The sequence below is a fragment of the Cupressus sempervirens genome, chromosome 3, assembly GCF_028749045.1.
Source record: "Cupressus sempervirens isolate cs-2001-9-10 chromosome 3, ASM2874904v1, whole genome shotgun sequence".
Classification (NCBI taxonomy): Eukaryota; Viridiplantae; Streptophyta; class Pinopsida; order Cupressales; family Cupressaceae; genus Cupressus; species Cupressus sempervirens.
In genome coordinates, this window is record NC_143120.1 from 77,911,309 (window position 1) to 77,923,914 (window position 12,606).

At 32.9% G+C, this 12,606-nt stretch overlaps 1 pseudogene; it reads left to right on the forward strand.

The window, feature by feature from the left end:
• LOC149564860 (O-fucosyltransferase 9 pseudogene) overlaps nt 1-12,288 on the forward strand; it is a 37,354-nt pseudogene extending 25,066 nt beyond the window's left edge.
• Nucleotides 12,289-12,606: the final 318 nt, after the last annotated feature.

A 12,606-nucleotide genomic window follows, 5' to 3' on the forward strand; every position in this document is an offset into this window, starting at 1 on the left:
ATGGATCCAGTTCTAGTTACATTCCCATGACTGTGACACCATTTTCCTTTAGCAAATTTCTCTCATGTGAACAGCAAGTGTAAAGATAATACAGATAGTTCTAAGATGTTAGATTGTTTCATATTTTGATTTCATGCACCTGAATGTATATTTTCAAAGAAAATGAATACATATGAGCAATAGTTTCACTAGCTTCATTCTATTTCTTGTCTTCTGTCTCAAAAATCTATAAGTCTTATGTGGTTTTGGAACAAAGATCTGAGACCCATTTGCATCCCTTTTAGGTTGTATGTTTGATGTATTTTGCTGTTGGATCAAAGGGCCAAGTAAATGCTTGATATGTTTAACAAGGTTGCTGGTTACTTGAGAAGGATATTTTGTAAGAATGAGATCTGAATGAACATTGATGTCTGAATCACAAGGTGATTAGATAAATCTGATGTCTGGGTATACAGAATATGTCTTGATGTCACAAATGTATGTTTTCAATTCATGAAATTTCCCAATGGATTAGGCACTGATCATAGATAGGATCATTAGGTTTTTTTGCATGTTTGAGGATTTGTTGAACATCAACATCAATAATCAATGCTTTTCCCTTTCATGTTGAAGAGCTATAATAGAATGCCCTCACTCAGCTTATGAGGTTCCTAGATCTACATTTAGCTACTATAGATTGATATTATTTCATGAGTTATCAGGAGAAATAAGGGTTTTATCTGCTTCATAATAGATTCAGTGTATGCTTTGATAACTGGTACCATATAAATAATCTATAGGTCCACCCGCCTAGGTTTTGCAGAGCCTGAAGAAGAAGAAGGGTCATACCTTATAGATGGCCTAGTGTCTGAATGGGCATGTTGAAAATGGTAGTTAGTTGTCCCTAGATGTGTTTTGTTCTCATTAGGGTAATTGGAAATGGGTAACATTTTCAAACATCAACAAGATTTTCATCAATTTTGGATAGTTTATCTCTTATTTCCTTGGTGAAACTTGATGTATCATAGATTTTACCAAATAATGAAGTTACATTGTTACAAGAAGTCTCTAATGAACCTAGAATAGTAGATAGATCTACTTGATGTAGCAATATTTTGAGTAATAAGTTCCAAAATTTTATTCTCAAATTTCTTCTCTGCTCTCTGTAACAATTTCTCCTATCCATTCAAATATTCATGGAATTTATGGACTACCTCTACTAAATGAATCAAAATTGGTTGGGAAGTGTCAACCTCTATGTTTAGCGCCTCTATTATAATATTCTTTACATCTTCAATTATTTGAAATTCTTTATTTCTTTCTTCTCTAAGCCTCTACTACGTAGCTTTCTTCTAAAGAAGCTATCCAAATATTTGCATTTAATTAGGGTTAAGATTGGAGACATCCCAATTCAAAATAATAATCTCCTCATCAAGATCAATTTCTTTTTCTTTCTCTTTGCCTTTATTCAAAAAAATTGTACTTAGTTGAGGCTGGGTCTCAACTATCCTGGCACTTATTATTTGCATTCTAGGAATAGAATCAATGGTAGAGATAGTAGGACTAGCTTTTCATGCCCAAAATTTATAGGGAAAAAACACAACAATTTTTAAAATTAATTTTTATATATATTTTTTAATTAATTAATTAATATTAATATTATTTTATTTAGCTAACATTTGGGAAACACATATTGTCGCATGCATGTTGCAACTCGAACCATGATTAATTAGGTGTTAGCATACATCTACTTAGGGTCTATGAGTAATAGTTGTGTCCATAGGGGAATAAAACTTCAACCACTACCTTGGAATTGATGTTATAGGCTGGTCAGCTCTAAAGGTATGATTAGTTGAATGCTTCAATATTGTTGGTGTTATAAATTGATACCTTATTCATTTAATACTTTGGATTCCAATAATAATTAAATTGATGGGGAAATTGTACTTGGTTATAGGCATTTCTTAAGGTTCCTTATAATTACAAGATGCACATGCACCTATTATGAGGGTGTGGTATAGTTGAACCTATATCGCAAATGACCATTAATATAAAAGTTTGGATATATCAACCTAGAATTTTAAACTTAAGTATATATGACATTAGTGAAGTATAACCATTAGATGGATAAATTATGATCCAAAATTATGATATAAAAACCACTAAATATCCTTATGCTAATCCATTCTAGTTAAGCCTTAGCATCATATGTTGATGATGATTATGAAATTTTTATTCTTTAACCAAATGATAATCTACCCTAAATCATTAGTGCATTTCATGGTAATGGACATTACATGAAGCAACAATTATTTCCTAAGTACTAATAACCTCTTACGATGATTTCCTATTATTTTCATATATTTCCCTTAAATATCCACATCATTTCAACATCCTAATTGTATCTCTAATCTAATAAATTTTACCACTTCATTAACATGGAACCACCACTAGCTTTCTTTTCATTCACATTCAAATATATTAACTAACTTACAAATTCATTTCAATTTGAAAAAACTTTCTACTTATCTTGCTAATTGAAGAATAGCTTGAATTATATATTAAGACTATATTTATATACTCTCAATGTATAGATTATAATTCATTGTTAAGCATAGAATTAAAAGAATATATAGTATTTAATATATTTATATATATTAAGTAACAAATAATATTATTATTACTAAGAATATATATACACTAACTAACATATTTTTTGGATACTCTTGTAGGAATTTTTTTTGAATTTTGATAACTTATTGAAGAGAGGGTTCAATATTGTTAATAAATGTTACCTTTGAAAAAATGATGCTGAGTTAGTCAACCATATGACCTTGCACTACCAAAATGGTGTAGGATAATGCCTTAGTTTTTCAATAGTGGGATTTTATTCTCCCATTCCTTTGCTAGGGTTTTTGGAAGGAACAAAATGATAGGGTATTTAGGGGAATCAAATCAAATCTTGATAAGGTTTTCTATAAGATTAAGAATTTGGTGATTAAGAATGTTAGATCCAGTGGGAAAGGTCAACAATCTTAGAATGAATGGGAAGATTTGGTGATTTAGAATTGGAATCTTAAGGATATCATCTTGACACTTATTGGTTCTAACCTTAGGGATCTAGTTAGATGGGATTGTCCCCTAATGGATTGGTATTGTTAGGATTAAACCTCAGATAGAAATAACAATTACATGCAACTATAACCAATAATAGAAAAAAAAAAGATTACATAGAAAAAGAACACAAGACACCAAGATTTAACATGGTGCTATTGATACAATTGTTTAATTGTGTGTTGTATTTGATGTTACACAAATGTCATATCAGTTATTAGTTAGTGTCTACTGAGCTTAGTTGGTTAGCAAGGCAAAAGAAAAAGTTTACCAAGTTCAGAAGGTTAGCAAAGAAAGTTTACAGTGTCTATCGAGTGTTCTCAGGCTTTACCTTGTATAGAAAGTTGTTACCAAGCTTTCAAGGTTAATCAAGGAAATTCAGTTGTTATCGAGCTCACTTGATCATCAAAGGGAATTATGATAAAGATAGTTCTTACCAAGCTCTCATGGTTAGCGAAGAAAACTTAGTTCTTATCAAGTCAATTCGGTAGCCAAAGGATTTTGTAGTATTAACCAAGTTGAGATGGTTAACTCAAGAAATTATTTCTACAGCAGTACTTACCAAGTAGGGTCAGCCAATGAAGGATTTCATTGTTACTGAAATAAAGTTTATTTGTTCAATATAATACATGTAGCCAACTGATTTATGGTTTATTGGTAAATGTAACTTGTGAATGAGCCAACTTGATAATCTAAATGGTATATATATGAGGTCAAGCTATGAATTCTAAGTATGTGTGATTGATTTGATGTAATCTGAATGAGAAGAAGGACTAATTATTGTGAGAGCAAATTTTGAAGAATGATCAAAGATCATTGAGGAGAAACAAAGCTATATTTGATCGAGAAGGATCTAATAGTGTAGAATAGAGATCTGTAATCAGCAAATTCAATTCCATCTTATTCAAGTCAATTCATTATTAGTTTCTAACCATTGTAGCCATGATTTCAAATCTCTTAACAAAGTTGGTTTAATAGCCATTTTTTAAATCCTCTAACAAGGTGATAGTTTAGTTGAATTGTTCTAAATACCTCTAAGAAGGCCACTCTTAACAGGGTGATTAAATCCTCTAACAAGGTCACACCTAATAGTGTGTTTTGTAACCTTTAACCGGGTTGGCTCCTAATAGGGCTCACTTCAGAAGAGTGAAAATTGGTAGCTAGTTACTTGGTGGTTTTTCTCATATTGGGTTTCCATGTTAAATCTGGTGTCCTTTATGTTCATGTTATTTAATTTTGCATGCATGTTAATAATAAAAAATGCTTGGAGACTAGTAACAAATCAATCTACCTAGTTATAGCATTTTGTGAAGTGATTACCGAGTATCCGTAGTAACTAGTTATTGAAGACATCTAAGGGATATGTGAATTGTTTTTGTAGTAACTAATTCCCCCCCCCTAGTTACTCCATCTATAATTCCAACAATTGGTATCAGAGCTTTTGGTGCTTGTAGGAAAAGATTTCAAGGATCTAAGCCAAAGGTCAGGATGTCTTATAAGAGGGAAATTCCAAGACTTAACAGGGACAACTTCTCAGCATGTCAGGGGTTGATGAGACTTCATCTAGGTTCTATTGGTGATACAGGACTAAAGTAGCTTGATGAAAAATATGCAGAACCTGCTGGTACATTATCTGTCAATGATATTTCTGAAAAGAAGATTCACAACATGATGATAGATATTGCTTCTGCCCTAAGTTATGAAAAATTTGATGATATCAAAGATTGCAAAAATGTTTTTAAATGTGGAACAAGCTGAAAGAGATTTATGGAGGTGATGACAATGTAAGAAGAGCCAAGGCATAAAGTTTGAGAGGACAATTTGATCAAATGAGGATGAGAAAGGATAAAAACATTGCAAAATATGTTGAAAGAGTTAAAGCATGTGTTAGTGCAATCAAAGCATTTGGAGGAGATATGAGGGAGGAAATAGTTATAAGTAAAGTTCTTAGAACTCTACTTCCTATTTATACAATCAAATTTTTTGCAATTCAAGAAAGAAGATGTGAAGCAAATCACAAGATAAATTTAGAAGCCATAGTTGGAAGATTGACTACATTTGAGCTACATAACTATGACAATTATGTTCCAGCTAGCAAGAATGTTGAATCAGCATTTGAAGCCAAGCTTTCACTCAAGGAGAAAGGCAAGAAGACAAAGGATCCTTAGGCAGACAGTGATGAAGAACTAGAACAAAGTTCAAACAATGATCTTGAGGTGGTTGAAGCTCTGCTAGCAAGGAAATATTCAAGAAGAAAAGGGAAATACAAAGGTAAGGTACCTCTAATCTATTTTGTTTGTGAAGAAATTGGATATATTGCTGCTAGGTGCCCAAATAAGCAGAACAAGGATGAGAAGAAAAGTCATAAGTGCAATGGCAAGAAAGACTACAAATCATTTAGAGATAAAGGTAAGAAAACATGTTTCATGGCTAAAGATTCTAATGATTCTAATGATGAAGAAGAAGATGAAATTGTTTACATTGTTGTAAAGAATGAATCTGATAATGATGAGGAAATGACACTTATTTCTCATGTGAGCAAAAATGATATATGGATTATAGATAGTGGTTTCTCTCATCACATGACTAGTGATAAAACTAAATTTGAACATTTTGAAGATTATGATGGTGGCAGTGTGAGATTTGGCAATAATGAACCTTGTTGCATAAAAGGAAAAGGAAGAATCTCTCTAACCAAAGAACTTGTATGTGATAATGCATATTGGGTAGATGGACTAAAATACAATCTATTGAGTGTGAGACAACTAATCAATAATGGGTTCAAAGTGGAATTCATACATGGAAAAGAAAGACTACTAGATGGCAAAGGAAAGCTAATTGGATCAGGCACTCAAACAAAAGGTAACTTGTTTTATCTTGAACTTGGTGAATGTTCATGTTTTATTGCTCAAGTTGAAGAAAGTCGATTATGAAATAGGAGGTTATTTCATATGAACTTTGATAACTTGGTAAAAATAAGTAAATTTAGGAAAGTAAGAGGCATTCCTAACATAAATAAACTGAGGTTAGTCTATGCAAGAATTGTCAAATTGGAAAGATGGGAAAGACTAGCTTTAAAAGAAAAAACTATCAGTTTGAAGAAGTTTTAGAAATTGTGCATACTTATTTATGTGGACCTATTGGAATTGAAAGTTATACTGGTGAAAAGTTCTTCATTCTTTTTGTTGATGATTACTCAAGAATGATTACTGTCCTATACCTAAGAGAAAAATTAGAAGCATTTGAAAAGTTTAAATGGTACTTGGCCAAAGTAGAAAAGGAAATAGGTAAAAGACTAAAATGTTTAAGGTTAGACAGAGGTGGTGAATTCATTTCACATAAGTTCAATAAATTTTTCATTGAAAGGGGAATCACAAGATAGGTTTCAGCACTTGGAACCCCTAAACAAAATGGAATATCTTAAAGAAGGAATGGATCTATCATGGACTATGCAAGAACCTTAATGATTGAAAAGAGCATTGCTATCAAATACTGGAATGAAGCTATTAGCACTATAGTTCATACCTTGAACCTATTACAACTGAAGAACTCATTCAAAACCCCATATGAGTTATGGTATGGCTACAAACCAAATGTAAGCTACCTAAAAGTATTTGGAAGAAAATATTACATTTTGAAAGAATCTAGAAAAGGTAAATTTGATGTAAAGGGTGATGAAGGAATATTTTTGGGATATTCTTGCAAAAGTAAAGCATATAGATGTTTGAATTTTTCTACTCATAAAGTCATAGAAAGTGCACATGTGAGATTTGATGAGTTTGTAGAAAGAACTGAAAAAGAAAGTAGAAGAGAACCAAAAGACTATAGGAGATTTGTTTACATTGAACCTGATATAGTACCAAATGCACTTGTCAATCAGGAATCTTCAACTCTCGAGTCTTTAGTAACTGAGTTGGAGGAAGTTCAAACCAAGCCAATACCTACTAAGTTGCAAGAACCCGAGTTACAATCAGAAGCTACCAAATTACTAGCTATCAAGCCCAAGCAACCAGAACCTAAAGATGAAATGCAAGAGGTTGAAAATGCAAAGTGTTCAAAAGGCAAGGAACTTGTATTAGCCAAGTATGTTAGAAGGCATCATGCTCTAGATCAGATCATTGGATATAAATCTAAAGGAACTATGACAAGAAATAAGTTGAAAGGCACTTGTTTACTTGCTGATTTTGAACCAAGAAATGTCAAAGATGCACTAGAAAATGAAAGTTGGATTGAAGCTATGAATGAAGAAATAGAATAGATAGAGAAAAATAAAACATGGACTCTTGTACCTAGGCCTAAAGACAAAAATGTGATTGGAACTAAGTGGGTATTCAAAAACAAGTTAAATGAAGATGGTAAGGTGTCAAGGAACAAAGCTAGACTTGTATGCAAAGGATACTCTCAAGAAGAAGGTGTTGATTATGGAAAGACTTTTGCTCCTGTTGCAAGATTGGAAGGTGTCAGAACCTTACTTGCATATGCTGCATACAAGGGATTCAAAGTTTATCAAATGGATGTCAAGTCAACATTTCTCAATGGTATACTAGATGAAGAGGTTTACATTGAACAACCTAAAGGTTTTGTTGATCCAAAAAAAGGGGACATGGTCTGAAAATTGTATAAAGCTTTGTATGGTCTAAAACAAGCCCCTAGAGCATGGTATGAAAGACTACATAACTATCTTATTTAGATTGGTTTTCAAAGAACTAATGATAATAGTAGCTTGTATATCAAGGAAGGACTATATAATAAGATTTTTTTGGTAGAAATATTTGTAGATGATACTTTGTTCACAGGAAATGATGATCTTTGCAAAAAAAATTCAAAACAAATGAATAAGGAATGTGAAATGTCAATGTTTGGTGAGATCAAATTCTTTGTTGGACTTCAAATTTAGTAGAATAAGAATGGCATCTACATCACTCAATCTAAACATATCAAGGATATAATGAATTTTTTTGGTATGGAAGACTGCAAACTAGTTGGGACTCCTATGTGTATTGGATTGAAACTTAACAAAGATGATGAATCAAAGGAAGTGGATTAGACATTGTATAGATGTATGATTGGAAAGTTGCAGTATGTAGTGCATACAAGACTAGACATTGCACTTGTAGTAGGAATTGTGTCAAGATTCTCAGAAAAACCAAAAGAAAATCACATGATGGCAATCAAAAGGATCATGAGATACTTGAAAGGAACTGAAGATTATGGATTATGGTATAAACTTGGAGGAAATCTGGATTTAAAAGTGTTTACTGATGCAGATTGGGTAGGGAACATTGATGAAAAAAATAGTACAAGTGGAGGAGCTTTCTTTCTTGGAAAGAGGTTGGTTTCTTGGACAAGTAAAAAGAAAAACTATACTTCCTAGTCCATAGCAGAGGCTAAATATGTTGCTGTAGCAGTAAACTACTCAAACATTTTTTGGTTCAAAAAATTATTGGAAGGTATGAAAGAAGAAATAAAAGAACCTATTGTTATGTTTTGTGACAATACAAGTGCAATTAACATATCCAAAAATTCAATGATGCATTCTAAAACCAAGCATATTGTAATAAAATATCACTTTGTCAGAGGATTAGTGCAGGATAAGAAAATCAAATTGGAATATGTCCATACAAAGGAACAAATTGCTGACATATTCACAAAACCTTTACCTAAGGATGCATTCTTGTACCTAAGAGGTAAGTTAGGGGTCATTCCCCTATTTGAAGCTCACTAAAATACAATTTTAGTGATGCATCAATAGGCACAAAATTGAAGATTTATTAGTTGATGCAGAAAAGTAATGAAGACATCGCATATGAATCAATACTTAAGGTACATTGAATTTCATTTAAGTTCTGTTGTCTTTCACATGTGCTATCAAAGAGGGAGAGTGTACTATCATATCTTTCTAAAATTTGCAACAAAAAGAGAGTTTATGTAAGAAGGAGAGATTAATATGAAAGAGGAAGATTACTATAGTTTTTTGGAATGAAATGTAAGAAGGAGAGATTACTGTGAAAGAGGAAGATTACTATAGTTTTTTGGAATGAAATGTAAGAAGGAGAAGCATTTTGTCAGAAAAGATTTGTTTTCAAATTTCATTCTGCTATGACATGTTGTGTTGCCATCAATGACAAAGAGGGAGATTGTTGATACAATTGTTCAATTGTGTGTTGTTTTTGATGTTACACAAATGTCATATCAGCTATCAATCAATGTCTACCAAGCTTAGCTGGTTAGCAAGGAAAAAGATAAAGTTTACCAAGTTCAAAAAGGTTAGCAAAGAGAGTTTACAGTGTCTATCGAGTGTTCTCAGGCTTTACCTTGTACAGACAGTTGTTATCGAGCTTTCAAGGTTAATTAAGGAAATTCAGTTGTTACCAAGCTCACTCAGTCATCAAAGGGAATTATGGCAAAGATAGTTCTTACCAAGCTCTCATGGTTGGCAAAGAAAACTTAATTCTTACCGAGTCAACTTGGTAGCCAAAGGATTTTGCAGTATTAATTGAGTTGAGATGGTTAACTTAGGAAATTATTTTTGGAGTAGTACTTACTAATCAGGGTCGGCCAATGAAGGATTTCGTTGTTTATGAAATAAAGTTTATTTGTTCAATATAATACATGTAGCTAATTGATGTATGGTTTATTGGTAAATGTAACTTGTGGATGAGCCAACTTGATAATCTGAATGGTATATATATGAAGTCAATCTATGAATTCTAAGTGTGTGTGATGGATTTGATGTAATGTGAATGAGAAGAAGGACTAATTATTGTGAGAGTGGATTTTGAAGGATGATTAGAGATCATTGAGGAGAAAAAAAGTTATGTTTGATTGAGAATGATCTAATAGTGTAGAATAGAGATCTGTATTCAACAAATTCAGTTGCATCTTATTCAAGTCAATTAATTGTTACTTTCTAACCATTGTAGCAGTGATTTCAAATCTCTTAACAAAGTTGGTTTAACAACCATTTTGTAAATCCTCTAACAAGGTGACAATTTAGTTGAATTATTCTAAAGACCTCTAGGAAGGCCACTCTTAACAGGTTGGTTAAATCCTCTAATAGGGTAACACCTAACAATGTGTTTTGTAACCTTTAACCGGGTTGGCTCCTAACAGGGCTCACTTCAGAAGAGTGAAAATTGGTAGCTAGTTACTTGGTGGTTTTTTCCATATTGGGTTTCCATGTTAAATCTAGTGTCCTTTATGTTCATGTTATTTAATTTTGCATGCATGTTAATAATAATAAATGCTTGGAGACTAGTAACAAATCAATCTACCTAGTTATAGCATTTTGTGAAGTGATCACCAAGTATTAGTAGTAACTAGTTATTTAAGACATCTAAGGGATCTATGAATTGTTTTTGTAGTAACTGATTCCCCCCTCCCTTAGTTAATCCATCTATTATTCTAACAGGTTCACCCAATCCCTAGGCTATGTCCACCAAACAACAAGTTTAATATTATTACGATCCAATGATTACAACCTGATTACAATCCATAATCCCTTATAATTCAATGTCGTTGCAAGAACCAATTTTTACATCATCACTATGAAACAATCTCTAACCCTAAGCCCTTTTATACAAGTTTTTTTTTTTGCTTTAGGGTGATAGCATGTCAACCAAATGTTGGCCATACTTCAGTCATGACCCAAATAATTTATCAAGTATGTATAGTACTTCCCTAATCAGTCACCACAAACTAGTAGGTATAAGATAAATTTTGATGGGGCCTCGAAGAGCAACCCAAGAATTGTGGGTTGTAGAGTCATTATTAGGAATGAGAATGGAGATAGAATAGGGGGTATGGCCATCCCTATTGGTATTCAAAATAATCATGTGGCTAAGGCTAATGTGGCCCTTTATGGTCTCATCTATGCAAGGAGTTTGAATTTGAATAATATATGGCTTGAGGGGGGCTCCCTTAATATTATCAATTGCCTTAATGGAGTTACTAAGTCTTCTTGGAATAATATTATTTATCAAGCCAAAGATCCTATCAACTCTTTGAAAATTGTATTGTAGTCATAATTTTAGAGAAATCAATCAAGTTGCTGACTGCGTTGCCAATGTGGCTTATCGGAGTGAGGAAAAGGTAATATGGAACAATAATGATACAATACCCATAGAGGGGTGCTTACTGATTTAACATGACAATGTTCAAAGTAAGAAAAAGTGGTCCATTAATGATTACCATATCAGAAAATAGTAATTATTTTTTTGATAGATTTGGGATGTAGTGGGCTTTTATGAGAAGGATAGAGTTCTTTCACTTAATTCCACACAGATTGTGGGTCTTATTTGCCACCATGTGTTTTGGCTATGATATTGATTTTTGCATTCAGTTGTAGAAGGTTTTTTGGAGACGAAAAAATTTTCATCTTTGAAACAACAAGATGGGAGGAAAACACAAAAGAATTGAACTAGCTAGCTATAAAGAATGGAGGAATAAGAAGGATATATAGGAAATTCTTGAGCAAGGAAACTTTATTGGTTATATGGAGAAGTTAAAAGGAAACAACCTTGCAATAACTTGATATTTCATTAAGACTTGGAGAGATGGGACAATTTTAGTGGAAAATCAAAGAATGGAGATGATTGAAGAAATCATAGCCAAAGCTAAAGGTCTAGAGATTGAGGGCATCAATCTTTATTGGGATAGAAAGTTGTCTAATAGGACAGTCAATGAGTTTGTGGATTCTACCAAAGAACACAATAGACTGGTTCAAGTAGGTAATTCCTACTTTAACCTAGCTTCCATTTCATGCTATGGCAATTTGTGGTGTTTGTGATTATTGAATATCTCACTCTAGACGGTTAGTTCACAAAAAATTATGGCCACCATTTCATGTTAGTTAATCATTTTAGGCATGGGATTAGGATAAATCTGCCTTTTTATCTTAGACAATCTTTAGGTAATTTCATTATGGCTTTCCAAAATGACCCAGATGGTGGTCATGATTGTTGTGAGAGGTTAATGGTTCTCATTATGAACCTTCTAAAGTCCAAAAAGGTGGATAGGCCTAAACAGAGTAAGAAAGTGATTGATTATGAGATGGAGGGAAGTGATTCAAAGGAGAACCTAGATAAGGACATTGAGGATGAAGGGGATGAGGGGGATGTTAAGCAGAGTGTGAAAGGGGATTTTGGAAGTAGTTCTAAAAATAAAAAGAAAGGAAAGGGGAGTGAGCAGGATTAGGATAGTGACTACGAGGAGGAACTGAGAAAGAGTTCTTAGAAGAAAGGAATTAGGGAAGGGCTCAGGTGATAAGGATTTGAATGTGGATAGGATCTCAATTCCCTCTAATGATGGACTATTAATTCAAAGGATGGAAAGAAAAAGAAAACTAGTGTTGACTCAACATGAGGGTGAGGACAATGTCCCAAAAGAGGTGCATTTGGGCATCATTAGACTAGGGGAGTAGGAACACTATAATAGGAAGGAGGTTGAGAAGGGATTCCTAAAGGGAATCATGGGTAATCTAGGGTTAATTTTGAAGGAGATTGGGGTCCTTAA